This window comes from Triticum urartu, chromosome 3A (genome assembly GCF_056163025.1).
Source record: "Triticum urartu cultivar PI428250 chromosome 3A, HENAU_Tu73, whole genome shotgun sequence".
NCBI classification, from domain to species: Eukaryota; Viridiplantae; Streptophyta; class Magnoliopsida; order Poales; family Poaceae; genus Triticum; species Triticum urartu.
Window position 1 is genome coordinate 136,761,355 of NC_141875.1, and position 7,097 is coordinate 136,768,451.

Below are 7,097 nucleotides of genomic sequence, written 5' to 3' on the forward strand. Positions count from 1 at the left end.
CTGAAGCGACGCCTCAAAGGGTGAACAAATAAATAGAAGGAACTTTAAAAGAAATGCCACAGTCGGACGTCTAAGCGACATCACAGAAAGGGCTTTAAAAGAAATGCCACAGTCGGACGTCTGAGCGACATCACATAAAGGGCTTTAAAAGAAATGCCACAGTCGGACGTCTGAGCGACATCACATAAAGGGCTTTAAAAGAAATGCCACAGTCGGACGTCTAAGCGACATCACGGAAAGGGCTTTAAAAGAAATGCCACAGTCGGACGTCTAAGCGACATCACAGAAAGGGCTTTTAAAGGAAATGCCACAGTCGGATGTCTGAGCGACATCACAGAAAGGGCTTTTATTCACAAGTAAATAATACTCATAATCAACATTCAATTCATGAAATTAAACGGGTTAGTCCATCCACAGGAATAATCATTTAGCCGAAATTAGCACTCATACGATTCACCGGAGTCTCTGTCATCAAAATTGGCACTTGTCAGGATAAGATGATACTGATCTTGGACATAGAATAGATGATTCAAGGAATATATGACTCTGCAGAGTTTGTACAAAAATTTCCCACAGCCAACGGATTTCCGTAGTCACGAAGGACTAGTTCCGTTTACGGTATTTCGGAAGAAACACAGCTAACCAGTACACACCCATCCTACCTCTCAATGCTAGGAATCACCCTAGACATCGTCCAAGAAAAACTTTTGAGACGGGGAGATCACAATCTCGAATGGCATGGGATCAAATTTATATACGCGCGCTCTAAGGGGTGCCCCCCTCTCGGTCCCAACCGGAAACACCCATGCCCCCTGACCGGATGACTGGCTTTAATCCAGGGCCATGGAACCATCATCCCGGCCTCTCCTTTTGGTGTGTACCAGGAAAGCGGTTCGCAACTTACTAAACCATATTCCTTGCGGAAAACATGTGGTAGTACAGGGAAGGAAATGGGAGGAACTGGACCGATACGGCTTGACACTGCAGTCACTTAGCCTGGCATAAGACTGGCATGCTACAACACATGGCCATTCATATTCGCATCCATCCACTTATGGTTCATCGAACTCACTTACCTCGACAATGCATGGAAATAACGTTCATCGGTATGCTCATCAACATGCCATGAGACTAACTAAAATGCAAAACATGCCAAGACACTCATCATATCAAAAGTTCAAACATGCTTGCCTAGTTCGGAGTAGTCGGAGCCTAGCTCGGTGAAGTTCGCGGCTCCATTTCCTCCTTCGGTATCTACGGTATAAAGAAATGCATGCGCTATCGTAAATACCAAGAGGTGCACAGAAAGTTATACCAAATATTTTTCAAATAAATATGATAAAAAACTAGACAAAATTTCGAAGAGGACAGAAAAAGAATCAATCAAAAATACTATTCTGTTTAAAAGTTATAAAGGTTTTTGTCCAGGGACTTATCTGTAATGAAACAGAAAGTTTCCAGGGGCTAGCTTATAAAAACAGAAAACGCTTCGGCAGAAACTACGCCAGCCCAGAGGGAAAGCGCATTTGGCAGAAGGCGTTTTCAGAAAACGCTTCGTTTAGAAAGGACAGAGAGGCTGACAACGGGTCCCACTTGTCATGTTTAAACTTTCAAATGGGAGGGACGAGGCTCGTCGGCGCCCGAGGGCTGCGGTGGTCGCCGACGGCGATCCACGGCGAGGTAAGGGGATCGGAGGTTATCAACGTGCTCACTGTGTCCTTCCGCAACGGTGGGTGGTGGTGTTGGTCGCCGGGGAGCACCACGTCGACGGCGGTCTCAACTCCGGCGGACGGTGGTTCGGGCGTGGATGGAGCTCGTCGGAGAGGACTGCAAAGGCCAAATTGAGGAGGGGGTTAGAGTACTGGGTGTGAGAGAAGGCTACGGACGAGGTTTGGGCGCCGGAGGTGGCCTCACCGGAGTGAATCGAGCTGAAGGCCGAGGCGGAGCAAGGCGGCCGGAGTCGAGGAAGAAGGGCCCCTCGAGGCTCTTCTAGTTGCTGGTCGGGGTCCAGTGAGGTGCTGGAGGTGTGCAGGGGCGAGAGGGAGCTTGGGGGCGTTATATATAGCCGGCCCGAGGCGGTTGCCGTGAACGGGATAAGTCCGGCGAGCGATTACGGTGGCGCTGCGGTTGGGCAGTGGAATTAGGAGTTTGGGCATCGCCTAGGTGGAGTAGTGGTGCCATTCCAGGGTCCAGCTCAGCACGGGAGGGGGTTTTACGGCCTGTCCCAATGGAACGGCCGTGCGGCACGTCGGCGGCAGGGAGCGCGCCCTGTGCGTGCCAGGCCACGGCGGCGGTGCTGGACGCGTGCGCTGGCAAGGGAGACGGCCACGCGGAGCTACCAGATGGCTTGGGCGGCGCTGAACGGCGTTCTGCCGTGGTGTGCCTTCTGTCGGCCGCCACGGGAGGTCCCGACGCCGCAGAAGACGCCGGCGAGGGCGGGCCAGCGCGCCACCGATGCCAGGAAGGCTCCACGCACGCGTGTGAAGCTCCGGACAAGAGGGAGGGGCTGCGAGCATCGAGCCAAGCATACTGTGAGCTTGTGACTGAACTCTGAAGAAAACGACACTGTAAAACTGAATTTTACTGAACTTTACTGAAAATGCAAAGAACAGTGCAGCTCAGGTGTTCGACAGAATGCTTTTGGCATCTAGGGATTTTTCCTTGAGCTGAAATTTGGTGGAGTGGCTTCTCATTGCTCTAGTAGGCTGCATGATTTTTGGTGGAATTTTTGGAGGAGTGTAGATATGAATTTCACCAAATTTGGCAAATCTGGTCCAAACTTGCAGTGAGTGAAATTTGAAATTTTTGAAAAGAAGAAGAGTGGATCAAGATGGTTCTAGGTTGTGGGTACTAAAGACAATCCAGGGAAGTTGGTTTGGGACAAAAACTCAAAGGCAAAATGGCACTTGCTTTGAAAATCACTTAGGCTCAAAATAATTGGCAGAAATGTTTTGGGAGATAAAATAATTGAAATAAAATCCAAAAACTTGTTTGGACTTGATGAGACAGAGGATTTAAATTGCTCAAAGGTGGAGAGAGGGGTTTTGAGAAGATTTACTATAGGAGACATGGTAAAACCATGGGTGGTTTCAAAAAGAAAGAAGTCCCAAAACTCCTAGGGTTTCTTTATTTTAAAAGAAAATGAAAAAGTTTGAGAGGGTAACAACCAGAAGGAAAAGCTCCCAAAACTTCAACACCAAATTTGAAAGGGAAAAGAAAATCCTTGCCAATGGAAAGGAAGTTTTTAAGAGGAAGGATTTCTGGAAAAGAATTTTTTTTTAAAAGCCCTCTTTTAAAAATCCAACAAAGTTTTTGATGAAAACCAAATTAAAATTTTGGAGTGTCACATTCGGCCGTGCACATGTGTGCTTAGGCGGCCATTGTGTATGAATGTTTTTCGGAGGCGGTTGCGTGATGTCTAGATGAAGCCACAAACCTACCCCGGTTTAGACCTTTGGACGTCGGTCCGGTAGGTTTCATTGGTCGGAGTTAGAAAAGTAATTTCCTTCTACTACCAAACATTGGTCTCATGCGGTTTCGGGTGAGTAGAGGCTCTTTTGGCGCTTCGTTCGAAATTTTGAAACAGAAGCATTCATGTTTAGAGTACTCTTGAACTTTCAGGATTGACCTAAATAAACAACGTTAAATTTGACCATGTATGTTTGAAAACCTCATTAAATTATCCGCTTCTTTTTGAAATTTTGACACTTGAAAATCCTATAACTATGATTATTTTGGAATGGAGGAGCTAAATTTAAATCTATTTTGTACACGACTATATATGCTATTATGTACAAAAGCAGAGCAAAGATTGGTGCCCCCACAATTTAGGTATGATTTACAAATGCCATGATATCGAATTCAAATAATTGAATGGACTTCATGTTGAATTTGAATTTTTTAAACCACCTTAAGTTGAATTCAAATGTATGGTAGTTCATAGCTAGCATTTATAATGTTCATTGTGTAACTTCCGTATGTATAATGCGCTTTACACACACAACATGAACTATACTCACGTTTATATTCGATTGCTAAAGCCATGCATTGTCTGGAGTTCAAAATACTAACTATGTGGATCAATTATGTTGAATAATAACATAGACATGCTCAAATTTGATAGAATCTAGATGTCTGATGGATCAATGACCGTTCCTTACGCGAATTGTAAATATCATGATCCCATCCTAATATTTGGATACAATTTATATCTTTAATCAATGTGTACGTCAATCTTTTACGTGTAGTTTCACTCTCCATCGGTGGTCTCTCACACATGCTCACACACTCTCTCCCGAGGTGTCTTTCTCGTAGACATGCTCTCGATATAACCCTCCCTCCCTCTCGTAGCCATTTACGACTATTTTCACTAACCTTTATCACAAACACTCTTCCTCTCACAAGCATACACACGCACAATCCCCATCCCCCCTTTCTATATACATAGACCTGCCTATGTGTCTCCTGTACGCACATTATCTTTAGGCCTGTCTCTCACGCATTGTCTCACACCTCTTTTCCTTATTGACGAGTATGATTCTAGCAGAGCATTCTGTAGGATGCCCCTTAAAGTTAGGTTGAATGAATAGTATTATTAGAGATAAGGGGTTACCTTAGTCCGAGGACCTAGGGTTAAAAATCCTAGCCGGCTTTGTCAGTGGACACAGAGTCCTTCATGATTCTGCTATCTTTGTCTTGTACGACTAGTCATCCATGGGTCTCCCTAAATGCGTCACGGGCCGACCAATGTGGCGTAGGACAGAACTGAACCAAGGGCCTCACCTCGGCCCATCGGACCTCATGCGGTGACACACCCTCTGCCCCCAGGTCTCGTTATCTTCTCACACCCACACATACCAACACAGACACCACACAAAAAAAATCTCGTCGTGCCTCTATCCCCCCCCTTGCATATACGCACTCAAGGGCATCTCTCACCGTGACATCATATTCGTCTCTCGCTCTCTAGACCTCTCTCATTTCTCGTGTTGTCTCTCCCACGCCCCTCCTCCCGTCGGCCCCTCTATCTATGCCTCTCTTGAATACGTAATACACACACATACCTCTCTAGGCCCTGCCAAATACATCAACTACACATTCACACATGTTACATCATGTACCCCATTGATCTAAAAAGCCCTCTCTTCACGTTTATTTCGCATAGAAAATTCCTTTTGAATAAAGTGTGGCGAAAAAATATTTTAGAATTTATACATATATATACAACATTACAAAGTTATATGGAGGAGTATGAACGTTAATTTGCATTGCATGGTTCCCACAATGATATTTATTCCGTGATATGTCTTCAATGTATCTATAAATTTTTATTGTTCCATGCTATATTATATTCTGTTTTGGATGATAAATAAGCTTTGTTATACACTTTTATATTATTTTTGGGACTAACCTATTAACCGGAGGCCCAACCCAAATTGTTGTTTTTGCCTATTTCAGTGTTTCGCAGAAAAAGAATATCAAACGGAATACAAACGGAATGAAACCTTCGGGAACGTGATTTTCGGAACAAATGTGATCCAGAGGACTTGGAGTCCACGTAAAGCAATCAACTAGGAGAGCACGAGGTAGGGGGGCGCGCCCACCTCCCCCAGGCGCACCCTCTACCCTCGTGGGGGCCATGTTGCTCCACCGACGTACTTCTTCCTCCTATATATACCTACATACTCCCAAACCATCAGGGGCATCCATGAAAACCTAATTCCACCGCCGCAACCTTCTGTACACATGAGATCCCATCTTGGGGCCTTTTCCGGCGTCCTGCCAGAGGGGGCATTGATCACTGAGGGCTTCTACATCCACACCATAGCATCTCCGATGATGTGTGAGTAGTTTACCTCAGACCTTCGGGTCCATAGTTATTAGCTAGATGGCTTCTTCTTTCTCTTTGGATCTCAATACAAAGTTCTCCTCGATTCTCTTGGAGATCTATTTGATGTAACTCTTCTTTTTGCGGTGTCTTTGTCGAGATCCGATAAATTGTGGGTTTATGATCAAGTTTATCTATGAACAATATTTGAATCTCCTCTGAATTCTTTTATGTATGATTGGTTATCTTTGCAAGTCTTGTTGAATTATCAGTTTGGTTTGGCCTACCAGATTGATCTTTCTTGCAATGGGAGAAGTGCTTAGCTTTGGGTTCAATCTTGTGGTGTCGTTTCCCAGTGACAGCAGGGGCAACAAGGCACGTATTGTATTTTTGCCATCGAGGATAAAAAGATGGGTTTTATATCATATTGCTTGAGTTTATCCCTCTACATTATGTCATCTTACTTAAAGCATTACACTGTTCTTACGAACTTAATAGTCTAGATGCATACTGGATAGCAGTCGATGTGTGGAGTAATAGTAGTAGATGCAGTATCGTTTCGGTCTACTTGTCGCAGACGTGATGCCTATATACATGATCATACCTAGATATTCTCATAACTATGCTCAATTCTATCAATTGCTCCATGGTAATTTGTTTACCCACCGTAATACTTATGTTATCTTGAGAGAAGCCACTAGTGAAACCTATGGCCCCCTGGTCTATTTTCCATCATATTAATCTTTCATCACTTAGCTATTTCTATTGCCGTTTATTTTACTTTGCGTCTTTATTTCTCTTTATCATAAAAATACCAAAAATATTATCTTATCATATCTATCAGATCTCACTCTCGTAAGTGACCGTGAAGGGATTGACAAACCCTTTATCGCGTTGGTTGCGAGGTTCTTATTTGTTTGTGTAGGTGCATGGGACTCGAGCATGATCTCCTACTGGATTGATACCTTGGTTCTCAAAAACTGAGGGAAATACTTACACTACTTTACTGCATCATCCTTTCTTCTTCAAGGGAAAACCAACACAGTGCTCAAGAGGTAGCAAGAAGGATTTATGGCGCTGTTGGCGAGGAGATTCGTGCCAAGTCAAGTCAAGATTTGACTCCCAGCAACGAGCCATTTCTAGCTCCGTTGTCAGGGAGTCTACGCACAAGTCAAGACATACCAAGTACCCATCACAAACTCTTATCCCTCGCATTACATTATTTTCCATTTGCCTCTCGTTTTCCTCTCCCCCACTTCACCCTTGCCGT